The 12,010-nt window shown below is 40.7% G+C and overlaps 1 protein-coding gene across 3 annotated transcripts in view; it reads right to left on the reverse strand.

Moving 5' to 3' along the window:
• The window catches only part of Csnk1g3 (casein kinase 1 gamma 3), an 85,212-nt gene extending 75,524 nt beyond the window's left edge, over positions 1-9,688 (reverse strand). The window contains exon 1 of one of the 3 annotated variants that reach the window (XM_034518010.2): positions 9,233-9,688. The gene's annotated coding sequence lies outside the window, so the exon portion shown is untranslated. The remainder of the gene's footprint in view (positions 1-9,232) is intronic. The other 2 variants (XM_034518009.2, XM_034518003.2) reach the window with 2 other exon arrangements.
• Positions 9,689-12,010: the final 2,322 nt, after the last annotated feature.

The following is a 12,010-nucleotide window of genomic DNA, read 5'->3' on the forward strand; positions in this document are numbered from 1 at the left end:
AGCTTTGATGCTATGCTTACCAAAAATTAAGACTATGAAATGAAAATGGCCTCACCTAAGAAGCCAAGTCCAACACTACGAGAAGTCACTTTTTTAAACCTAGTTCTCTAAAGAATAGCTGGGTGTATGTGTATGTTTATTTATTTTGGTCCTATTCTGTAGACCACACTGGCCACAAACGTGTGGCAATCTACCTGTCTCAGCCTCCTGATTACTGGGACTATAGATAGGTTCATGAACCACCATGCCTTTCCCATGCATTTTTTCAATCGTTTTCATACCTCATCCCCAATTAAAATGACAGTGTAGTTTTTAATGGTAAAAGGTATGTGTATACAAAGAAAGGAAGAAATTAGACTTTCAACCTTGAAGCCAACTGGAATAGTCTACAGAATCTAAAACATACCAGTGCTCTGGTCCAATCACCACATTCAATATAAATTAGTTGGTTAACATCCTAAGAAAATGTTAACAGGGATTTGGGCTAAGAGCCAACGGTAGGAAATGCTCTCTAGGACCCCTTCTCTCAACATCTATTTACAAAGTCTACAAGGACAATCTTTTATATCTATACTTTTCTTCTATCTTCTACCACAGATTGGATAATATATGAAATAATTTTTGTTAATAAGCATATAGAATACAGTTCACTTTCATGTATTTGATTTCTCTCATCCCAAATAGTTATAAATTATTTTCCAGTCTTCAAAAATTTAACTTTTATAAATAGCGTGAAGATAAATAGCAGAACATACAATACAATATTTGATCAACTAACTTTCAACAGATCAGAAACAAATTAATGACTTTTTAAATTGATGACATTTTAATATCAACAATAAGCACTTATTTATATAAAGATATTTTCACCACAATATACCTTGACATTCACATGCCAGAAAAGAACTCAGAAAAAAATTGACAATTTGCTTGACTGAAAATTAGTATCACAAGATTCCATGTATGGAGATTTATGAAGTATTCCAAGCATACTGCTTTCAGATCCCAGAAATAATATAGAATGCTTTATAAAACTCTGCACCAACAAGTGCAACCTACCCAACAACTAATACCTAGCAGTTACACCTGAACATTAGTGCCAGGTGATCCCTGATTACAATTTTCTTATAAGGACTCATAATCATGTTTGCAAGGCATAAGACATACATGTGACTAGTGGGACAGGATAGACGTTCTCTCTTCTACAGTAGATTACCAAGCATATTTGCCTGCCAAATACAGTATTCATTGCTAGAATAAGTTTTTCACAGAAATAAAAAATAAATATAACACAGACTGGGTGTAAAGGAAAAAGCATTTTCACTTCCCTTTTCACAAAGGAAATTCTGAACATAATTTTAACTCTAAATATATCACATTCCAATACACTCTCTAGTACTCTTGCAAAAACAAAGCTAAAACAATACAACACAATCATTTCAAAATATTGAAAAACCTATTACTTCTATAAGTACATTTATACCAAAAGGTATCCCATGGCAAATCAGCTTAAAACTTCGGAGGTCTGAGATGACTCTCTGAGTAAAGTCCTTGTTGTACAAGCACGAAGACCTGTGCTCAGAGACCCAGCACTCACGTAAAACCGCTGGGCATGGCAGCAGCACACGCCTGTAACCCCAGCACAGGGTGGGGGTAAAGGAAACATGACATAGATCGGCAGATCCCAGGGGCTCCTTGCAAGCCAAGCTAGCTAAAATAGCAAGCTCCAGGTCCACTGAGAGATATTACCTCAAACAACATGGTGAAGAGAGAAAAATACCTGAAGTTGAACTCTGGCCTCTACAATAAGTACACTCAGGCAAATGCACTCACACTCATATACACAAATGAAAACATACATACAAATTCTCTCTCTCTCTCTCTCTCTCTCTCTCTCTCTCACACACACACACACAAAATCAACTCAAAACTTTAAGATAATCTCAATGTATTCAATTTTTAAAAATATATGTACCAATCAATACATTTAACATCTATTACAAGATATTACACCATGAAAGCAAATTAGTGTAAAAAAAAAAAAAGCTGGCAGAAAACATCCCTCACTAGAAATCTATTCTCTTTACTCAAAAATCAATAAATAAATAGATTATAGATAGATAAAATAAAATTTTAAAAAAATTCTGAGATAATGCAGATATAATTGAAAATTCAAATACAGAAAAATACTAAAAGAAAAGTAAAAATAATTCTAAGTAATGTCACTTACAAATAACTGTCATTAACATATTCTCTTGGGTGATAAATAACACAAATATATTTATATAGAGTGTACATTTCTATGCCTTTCCTTTACATATAATGAAGATAGTAAATGTCTACTACAACTTTCTTCAAAATGGAAATATGTAAGTGGTTATATACTAGTCCTGCTTTGCATTTTCACTGAAGCAGGTCAAGCCTGAGATTATTCAGTGAGTGTATGACACACAAGTGTGCACTTCAGTGTTTTGTTATTGCTGCTATTTTAAAGGAAAATGAAAAATCTATTTAAAAAAAAAAACAAACAAACAAACAAAAAAACCTGTGGCTGAATGCCTCCAAAGACTAAGAACACAGTACCTGTCCTAAGCCGTCAAAAGCTTGATCTACTGTCCAGTCACAGCCCAAATCTGCAATGTAGACGAGACTACTTTTATGGCCTCCCACCTGTCGGTCAGAGGCGTATGATACTAGTAATTTGGATATGAGAGTTCTACTAATCAAGTACATGACATCAGTATTTTCTCAACCTTCCCACGCCTCCCCACCGCACCCTCAACATTTGTCCTGTTCTCAAATTTGTTAAGAAACCATCCTTTCCTCCTGTTACCGACACTCCACAATTCCAAGTTCATCTGACAATCTTTTATTTCCTCAACGCACTTACTCTCCTACTTGGTGTGAGGAATAAAGTCATCTACTGAGATCAAAAGGTGTAGGCAGTATTTTGAACAAGAACCAGGGGGCAACAATTTGGTAAATAATTAAATGAAGTTGTCCATTCATTTTTTATTTAAAGTTAGAATTGCTTCGAGAGTGTCATGTAAAAATATAATCTTACTACTTAGATAACCTATTTAGTGATTCAAAGTCAATTTAAAAACTAGCAATATTTTTAGTGTTGAAAAACATTCAGACATGAGCATATTTAAGACAGCATCATGGAAGCTTTCTAACCTTTCATCCATTGTATCTATACAGCACTGAGGGGTTCAAAATTCATTTGCGCATGCACTTTTTATTGCATTCTCAAACAGGTAGATATAATGGTCACTATTAGTTACATCTCTCATTTTCACCTCACCCATTCCTCCTCATACTATTTTCAAAATATCCTCTCTCCACTATGTATCCTCAGGTCAATGGATATACCTGGCTGACACCAAACCTAACTCTAGTTCCCTTCTCCTAACTAGACAAAACAGGTGCACCACCTAAGTCTGATCAAGAAAATATGAAGGAAAAAGTAAGCTGCTAGAGCAACACTAAGATTTGACTTGGGAGGGAGGAACAAACTGCAGGAAGGCAGACAAGCGAGCCCCACTCCTTCCTCACCGATGCATGTCTACAGTGTGATCTGATAGCAGCCTAAGGACGAACTGAGAGTGAAGACAACACAGCCAGCAAAGACTCGGAAAAGCAAGACTCTGCGTTGAGCCCTCCCTGCATTCAATGGCTGCGCTTGAGTACACTGCATTTCTGCCTTCTCAAGTGTGGGTCCCACATTAAGTAGTATATCCCTGCATCTTTACCAACCAGGACCTTGTTATGATTTCAACTGCAAGCTCTCCTTTCCAGCTTGAGTAAGTTAGGCAGGTCAGCACAACAATCTTAAGCTATCAGACCAGCATGCTTTGCACCATGTTCAAGTGTTCCTGATACACATCAAGGGAGTGGTATTTTTACTTTCTAAGAACAGCCTCACCTACCAATTCACCCCAGCAGTCCCTACTTAACTTGAGGAGCTACTGAAATGATAAGGCTCTACTCCAATGCTGATGCTGTATAAAAGCTGAAAAATAGCACAGAAAGTCTGGTCAAGGGCTGTAGTGCAAGCTATGAGACTAACAACCACTTGACTAGATATTTAAACAATTTACCCTGAGAAATGACCACCTGGTAGGGTCAGGAACAGCAGAATTTCCTTATTGTTTTAAAAGAAGACTCAACCTGGCAGAGTGGCTCAAGCCTATAATCCCAGCACTTGGAAATACGACAGGAAGATTTAATGTTCAAGATCAGCCTGAACTGCATGGTAATTCCAGGCTAACCTTCACTAGGGAGTAAAATCAACTCAAAACACCAAATCAATCAGTCATTAAGAGATACTATTAAGTAAGTCTCAAAGGAGATGCAACTAGATTAGATTTAGTAGACCCTCTTAGTTTATTTATTGTAAGTTAGCGTTAAAGAGGTTTTTTTCCCCTTAATCTACAGAACAGAACAACAAGACGCCACAGACCCTAAATAATTTAGTGCAGCTAAAATACAAGGTCCATTTACAGGGCAATCACGCAGTGCAGAGTTCAGCTCCTTTCTTCATACAGAGTTCCACATTTTTTTTCTTGCAAGAGCCACACCCATAGTACATCACCTGTCACTGCCAGCTTCTGTTTCTTCCATGTAAAAAGGCATCCCCACAACACTTAAGAAGACTACTCTGGCGTCTTTATATTATTGTTCAGGATTAAAATCATTTCATTGTCCCCATATTTCAACTGTTATTGGTTTTGTTACACTCTTCTTTCCAAAGCAGCAAAGTGGCTCTCATACAAACATGTTTCTGACCTCAGAATTTGCTGAACAAGGTTTTACTGCAATATGTGATTACAAAATCAAGTGTAACTGTCACTGACGGTTTGTGGAGCACAAACACAGTGATTCTTGGTTGGGACAACTGGCAGGAATGAAAGTTGAAGAGGAAAGTAGAGAGTGGCTTTCTACCACCCCTCGCAGCATGGGCTCTGCAGATTCTACAGGGAAAAGAAAGAGTACCATTTAAGCTCATGAGTGGGTTTAAGCAGAGGTCACTTAAGAGGCATTCTGCTATAATGAGTCTTCCCAAGAGTCTCTGGTTATTCTACAGGCCAATCAGCCCTAACAGCCGATACACATCAGCACTTTGTGGAATGAGAATGTCTCTGGCATCATACCGCCTCACTTTGACATCCATTTGCTGAATCTTGATGAGGGGCATAATGGCAGACCAACCTCAACCCTCAATCTCCTCTCTCCCCACTACACACACTAGCACACACATGCATACACACCAAATGTAGCTATAAACTAAAGAAATACTTCCAGGCAATTCAGAATTGGCTAAATGCATCTGAAAAACTTCAAGTCTGACTTTACTGTACTAGAGGAAAGAAAAGAATTGACATAACTCAGGTGGATTTTTGCCTTAAACCACAGAAAGTTATAAAAATAAATGTAGACAATATTCAGCCACAAATGTTGTAAACTTAATTATAACTAGGTTATATTATCATTAGTAAAGAAAATAGCCAAAAGTATTTCTTTCTACTAAAAATGCATTAATATTTCATTAAAAATGCTAAGGTGATAAACAGGAAATGGATGGAGAAAATATAATAACTTACAGTCTAAGAACATAATAAGTACATGCTAACCCCAGGTCCCATAATATAAAAAAACTTCAGACATGCAGTTTCTAAATTTCAACTCTGAGAAGGGCGTAGGAAAACACGTCTAACAGCGAGTATCTAAAAATAATCTCCACATACACCTCTCTCCTTCACTATTTTCTAGGCAAGAGCTCTACCACTGAGCTACAACCCTGGGCTTTATTACATGTTTTCAAACAAATTCCCCAGACCATTCAAAGTCATATCACATTAACAAACAGTACATCTAATTCCAAAAATAAGATCCCAAGTATGATTCTGTCTGAGGTTCAACACAAAGGGAATGCTTGTTACTGGAACTCTGTTTTCTAAGCCTATAGATTCCTTGCAACTGGAAAAAGACACATATCCCCAAACTGCATGTCCAAAGAATGTGCCAACTTTTTTCTTAAACAGCCAACACTGGAACATACTAACAGTATCAAATAATACTGCTAAATGCCAACTGCTTAAATAAAGACAAAAAGAATATGAAAGTTGAAGGAAAAAAACAATACTGGTGACTTCATAGTCAGAAAAAAGAAGATTCAAATATACATTGTTATTACCAATATATATTTCAAGAGCTTGCTTAAAATCAGTTAAGACTGCTTTGCTCTTAAAATGGAAGTCCCATCATTTAACTGAAACCTCCAGAAGAGTTCAAAGTGGTTTTACACAAACAAGACTTAAAAGTAAATTATAGCTAGTTTTGTTTTCTAGGGGGAGGTTTAATTTGGTTACAATCTAGGCCTTTTTTTAATATTAAGAGGGAAATTTCAAGGAGAGAAAAAGCCTTCACTGTAACAGGATTCACGATTTCACAAGCACTCACTAACTCAATGGTATGAGGGTGCTATTTTTCTAAGCACTACTTTGATTGTGATTTATTGAGGGTTAAATTATTTTACAGTCGGCTGATACATAAGATGACTAAAAAGCCCATATATGCTTACCTATAACCAGCCATTCTTATTTTACAATCTTCCTATTACAGGTAATTTTCTTTCTGTGTATTTGTTTTCACATTATAATTTATCCATAGCAAATCTCACCTTCAAATGTATTCACAGTAACAGATTATGCAATAGCCTGCATTTTTTGTCGTGTTGTTTAATATTTCAGCACCCCCTCTATTTATCTGTATATACTGTTTTGGGACGCCCTTTGTAATTAAACCAATACATGTTCTATTGGTGGGGGGAGAAATGAACCAAAAACTGTACCATAGTAAAGATCTGTTCTGTTACCAGCAGAAAAAAAAAGGGGGGGGGAGGGGTACAGGAAGGATCAGAGGGAACAGAGAAATAACTGGAGAGCTTCCCATTTCTCCCTGAGTCATTTTTACAATCCTGATTTATTTCATGTAAAACCAATTACCAGATTGCCAGGCACACCCAATAAGTAAAGAAAAATTATAAACCCATGTACAGACTGTTTTCCATTGTATGCACGTTTCCCCCGGTAGCAAATAAATGATAGCCAGCTAACTACTGGGTCCTAATTTCTTTCCTTTAACGTGCCATTTTTTATTTGCCCACCTCGTGACACCACAGAAGAGATACATTTGAACCCTCACACCTCCAACCGACTCATTTTTAAATACAAGGCATTCTGAACCCTCATGGCCGCTCTCTGCCTACTTTCACAGCGTCCACTTCCACAGCAGCTCAACAGGTGTTCTAACACCCAGACACCCAGCCGGATGACAGGCCTCGGCCCACTCCCTTCACTCAGAACAGTACTGTCCCCAACCCCCTGTACCTATGAAAATATTTAAGGCCCAAACACAGTGGTGTCACAGCTCCACACTCATTAATAACTCCCTCCAAATTAGTATCTTTCACACACACCCCATACTTCCATCCACCTCTAATAAAACCTACAGGAAGCTTGTGTTGTAATTATTTGTGTGCATGCCTGCTTCTCCCTTGAAGGTAGCTACATAGTCTCACTCATCTTCATAATTCTGCCTGTTTTTCTAGTAACATCAAGAGGGAGAGGTACGATGAGTTCATTAAACTATCCCTTGATTCTAGTCCCAGTCCTTTATTTTGAAAACAGTAACAAATGACTCTCCTGCTCAGAAGGTTTGTATTGAACATTATTAACATTTCCAACTCTAATGATGAAAAATGTCAATAATTATATAATTCATTACTTTTTAAGGTAGAAAATTGGGAGGGGCGGTCAAAGAGCACAATAAATTATCAATAATCATTTCTCAAGATCCTCCACAACCTCAAAAAAAAATCTCATTTATATCAATCTTAGAAGTGAGGTGGAAACCTAGTTGGCTATCCTAACACTCAAGTGACCAGAGAGGGAAGATAAAGGAGTCAAGTCCAAACCAGGCTGTGTAGTCAGACCCTCTCTCAAAATTCCAAAATGAGTACGTTAACAAATAAGTAACGGGGGGGGGGGGGGGAACCCACTTTCTGTCCCCAAGCCCTATATGAATTCCTTCTACCTGATGCATACATATCCAGAAATGCAAGCTCACTTAAAGTAATGCTGTCTATATATTCTATTAAGAATGTATGTGAAAGGCACACAATGTACTTGACAACACCTTTCTTCCAGGGCCTATAAATATAATGTTTGTGCAGCTAAAAAGGCGAAAATACAAAATATTAACAGTTTATGTTAAGTCAGAATCACAGTGGAAGCAGAGTTAGGTAACCATTATAAAACACCTTAAGCACATCTCGAAAATAAGTAAGAATATAGCAAAACATTCGATTTTTGCCATAGAACATATATTCTAAAACCAGTCTCACGTCTAATTTAATCATCCTTATACAACTTTGTATTTTTGTTTCACATTATGCTTACAGAGAAAGCCAATATTCTTCAAAGAAAAGCACCTTTTCTTTTTTTTTTTTTTTTTTTTTTTCTTTAATTTTATCCCACTTTTATAGTTCGGCATCTCTACCTGTGACCAAATGTCAAGTATAACCACAAGAAGTAATTGCAAGAACAAACATAGTTTCTTTTCGTAAATGTATTGTGTAAAGGCATTTCGTCTTCGAATATTAAGTGCACGTAGAACACAATGCTCAAAGGGGGCACTGACCTACGCCTGGGGACTCAACACAACGGAGTACAAACATCCCCAGCCTGGAGCAACAGTAGCTTGCTGCCACTCAGACTTCTCCCTCACCCTTTTAACTTTCCGTCCTGAAACAAGAGGTGGGCGAGCACGAGTGATCGTGGATGGCACAGGCCTAACTCCCCCGACCCCAGAAGCACACAGGATCTCCATCACCACCCTGCACCCAAGAAATGTGCTGCCACCTCCCCCGCGAGCGGGTAAACACACCAGCCCGACCCCAGAGCCCACGGCAGGCACGCCGCCGCCTTCCTCGCAGGGCTCGGCCAAGTTGGGAGTCGGCGGAAGGCTCGGCACACCGGCACTTCGCCGCCGCCCCGGCTCAGGGAAGTTGCTCCCCGCCGCCCCGGAGCTCAGGCAGCCGCGCGGCCGCCGGGCCCCTCCCCGGCCCGGGCCGCAGCCCCCGCGCCGCCCGCCCTGCTGGCCTCGCCCGCCGCCCGCTCCCCCGGCCCGCCCGTCAGCCCGCCGGCCTCCGGCGACCGGAATTTACCTCAGAGGCGCGGCCGCGGGCAGCGGGCTCGGCCCGGCGCGCACGTCCTCCCGTCAGCGCCGGGACATCCCCGCCGCCGGCGGCCGCAGGAGATGAACGAGGCCGGGGAAGGAAGGCGCGAGCGAGGGAAGGACGGGCCCGCGTCTACTGGCTCCGCGCGCCGCCGCCGGCGCCTCCTACTGCCGCCGCTGAGCGCCGAGTCGCCGTCCGGGCCGCGGCTGTGGCCACCGATGCAACCGGGAATGAATGCAAGGCGGCGCCTCGCTTATCCGGAGGTCAAACATCCTTCGGCCTCGAGCATCCGGAGCGGCACCGGACCCGGAAGTGAACACATGAGAGGAGGAAAAAAAAAAAGAAAGAAAAGAGGGTGGTGGAAAAAAAAAGAAAAAAGGAAAAAGAAAGGAAAGCGTCCAGTCTCTCCGGCGGCGGAGGCCCCCAAGCAGCCCGCATCAGCGAAAAGAGCCGAGCGGAGCCGAAGATGACACCGGCCGATTCGGATTGGTCGGCTCGTCGGCCGGAAAGGAGGCCACGCGCTCATTGGCTGGAAGGAGCCAGAAAGTCTAAGTCTCGCCCCATCCCGCCTTCGCACGAGCAGCCCGCGAGAGGGGAGCGGTTGTAGGTCCCTGGTGGCTTCTGACTGAGGCCGTGGGAGGCAGGCTGAGTGAGGTCTGCAGGGAGCTGAGAGAGCTTTAGAAATGCTGCAAAGAATCAAGGGGACGGAGCCGTCAGGCCACCGTTGATCAGCCAGGGTGTCAAGGCATTCTTGATCAGCGTCTGGACGGCCCTCCAGGTGCCAGCAAATCAGAACCTGGTTGACATGTTCTCCGTCTCATTCTGACACCCCATCCCCCCTCCCTGAGTGCTGTACCACGGATATAGGATGCTTAGAAACACCCCCTATCCCCTATCCCTGAGAGCTATACCAAGGATTTAGGATGCTTAGGAAAAAAAAAAAAAAAGAAGCCTTTCCCCACTCCCCGAGTGCTATACCACGGATACAGGGGATACAGGATGCTTAGAAAAATGGTTCACATGTGTGAGCTCAGGTCTTCATCAGCTAAGCCCATACTGTGTCATAGATACTACTGCAATTTTTCAAGTCAAGTTCTAGAAGTTCGGACACTTAGCATGACTCATTAAGTTGTGAAGCTCAAAACTGGAACCAATGGCTTCGGAATCCACTTCCCAGGCCACTTGGAAACAGTAGAAGACGATATTCTTCGTAAGCACTGCTTTATGAGTAACATTGTCGTTGTGTAAACTGGGTCAAGCCAGGCGCCGCAGCACAGGCCTGTATAGCCAGCTATTTATCCGGGAGGCTGAGACAGGTAGATGGCAGGTTGGACTTGAGTGAGCAAGGGCTGGTTTGAAACTTAATAATAGAATACTAACCTAGCATTCAAGAGTCTTAAATTCAGTCCACAGTATAAGGGCTGTTGTGTTGTGGGACAGGTAACATTGATGCATGCTCAGTCTTAGGTATACCTCCTTAAACAACATATCCGAAAGTCTCCATTCTAAAAAGCTCATCTTCCAAGGACACAGCGTAAGAAAGGAAATAAGTTAAAGTTAATAAAAGGAAGAGAAAGAGAAATGTCTACAAAATACATCGTCCTTAACAGTCGTCTTTTTTTTTTTTTTTTTTGAGATAGTCTCACTAAATTGTCCAAGCTACCACTGAACTCACTCTGTAGCCGAGGCAGACCTTGAATTTGTAATCCTCCTGCCTCAACATTGGAATTACAGGCATGTACCCTCAGGCCAAGACCCAAGTTTCGATAAATAATGCCAACTCTTTTAAACCACAAGAATAAATATCTGGAATAAATATATTTGAATTGGGTGTAAGTAAGAATGTTTATATTTCTAGCACTCGAGTAAATATTCTTCATTGATATTTGACTGGAAACCCCTGAATTGAAACTAGCAAGAAATCAAATTATCAGCCTTTTCTAATAAGTGGAAAGAACAAAAAAAAAAAAAGACAAAATCAATATGAGAATAGTTTATATCAACTGAGGAAAAGTCAAACCAAAGATATGTTAGCGAAGCTCTTCTGGGTGTAATGTGTCATTGAGGCAGGCAGTCCACGCTTCCCAGTCTGCTGTTATATTGCAAACAAATGTGGTTTGCTTTTGTTACTCGCGCTGGCCTTGCCATTCTTTGGACACATGTTCCCCACTCATCTTTTGTTACTCCTGCACTTCCATCTCTGTGCTCAAGTAGTCACAGTGTTTTTATCACACATGGAAAGCTTGCATTTGCCAAAGTTCTCTTTTCTGAAAAACTCCCAATTCCTTCCAGTTCTTTGCTTGGTGGGAAAGAGCAAAGTGTAAAGCCCGCCATTTTCCCTCCTCTCTAAGAAATGAAGTTTCAAGCAAGAGAAGGAAGGAACTCCATTAGTTATAAGCAGGAAATTATGAGATTAAGATGTTTATTAAAACCTTTCAAAGCAAAACCAGAAGACACATTCATTTTCTTCATTTACGTATTTTACCTGTAATTGTAAGCCTGCTGTGGTGATTTGCTGGTTGACCTAGGGGAAACCTGAGGTATTACCAAACTCAACTCAATTGGGTTTTTTGTTTGTTTGGGTTTTTTTTTTGGGGGGGGGGGTATTTTGTTTTTTTTGTTTTTTGGTTTGTTTGTTTTTTTTCCAGTGTTATCCTTAAGGTCACCTACCTGTGGCAGAGATGAAATTTTAAAAAGGCAAATAGTCAAATAGAAAGAGAAAGGAGACATTGTAACAAGGGGGAGGGGTTATATTAGTCAGGGCTC

Source organism: Arvicanthis niloticus, chromosome 14 (genome assembly GCF_011762505.2).
Source record: "Arvicanthis niloticus isolate mArvNil1 chromosome 14, mArvNil1.pat.X, whole genome shotgun sequence".
NCBI classification, from domain to species: Eukaryota; Metazoa; Chordata; class Mammalia; order Rodentia; family Muridae; genus Arvicanthis; species Arvicanthis niloticus.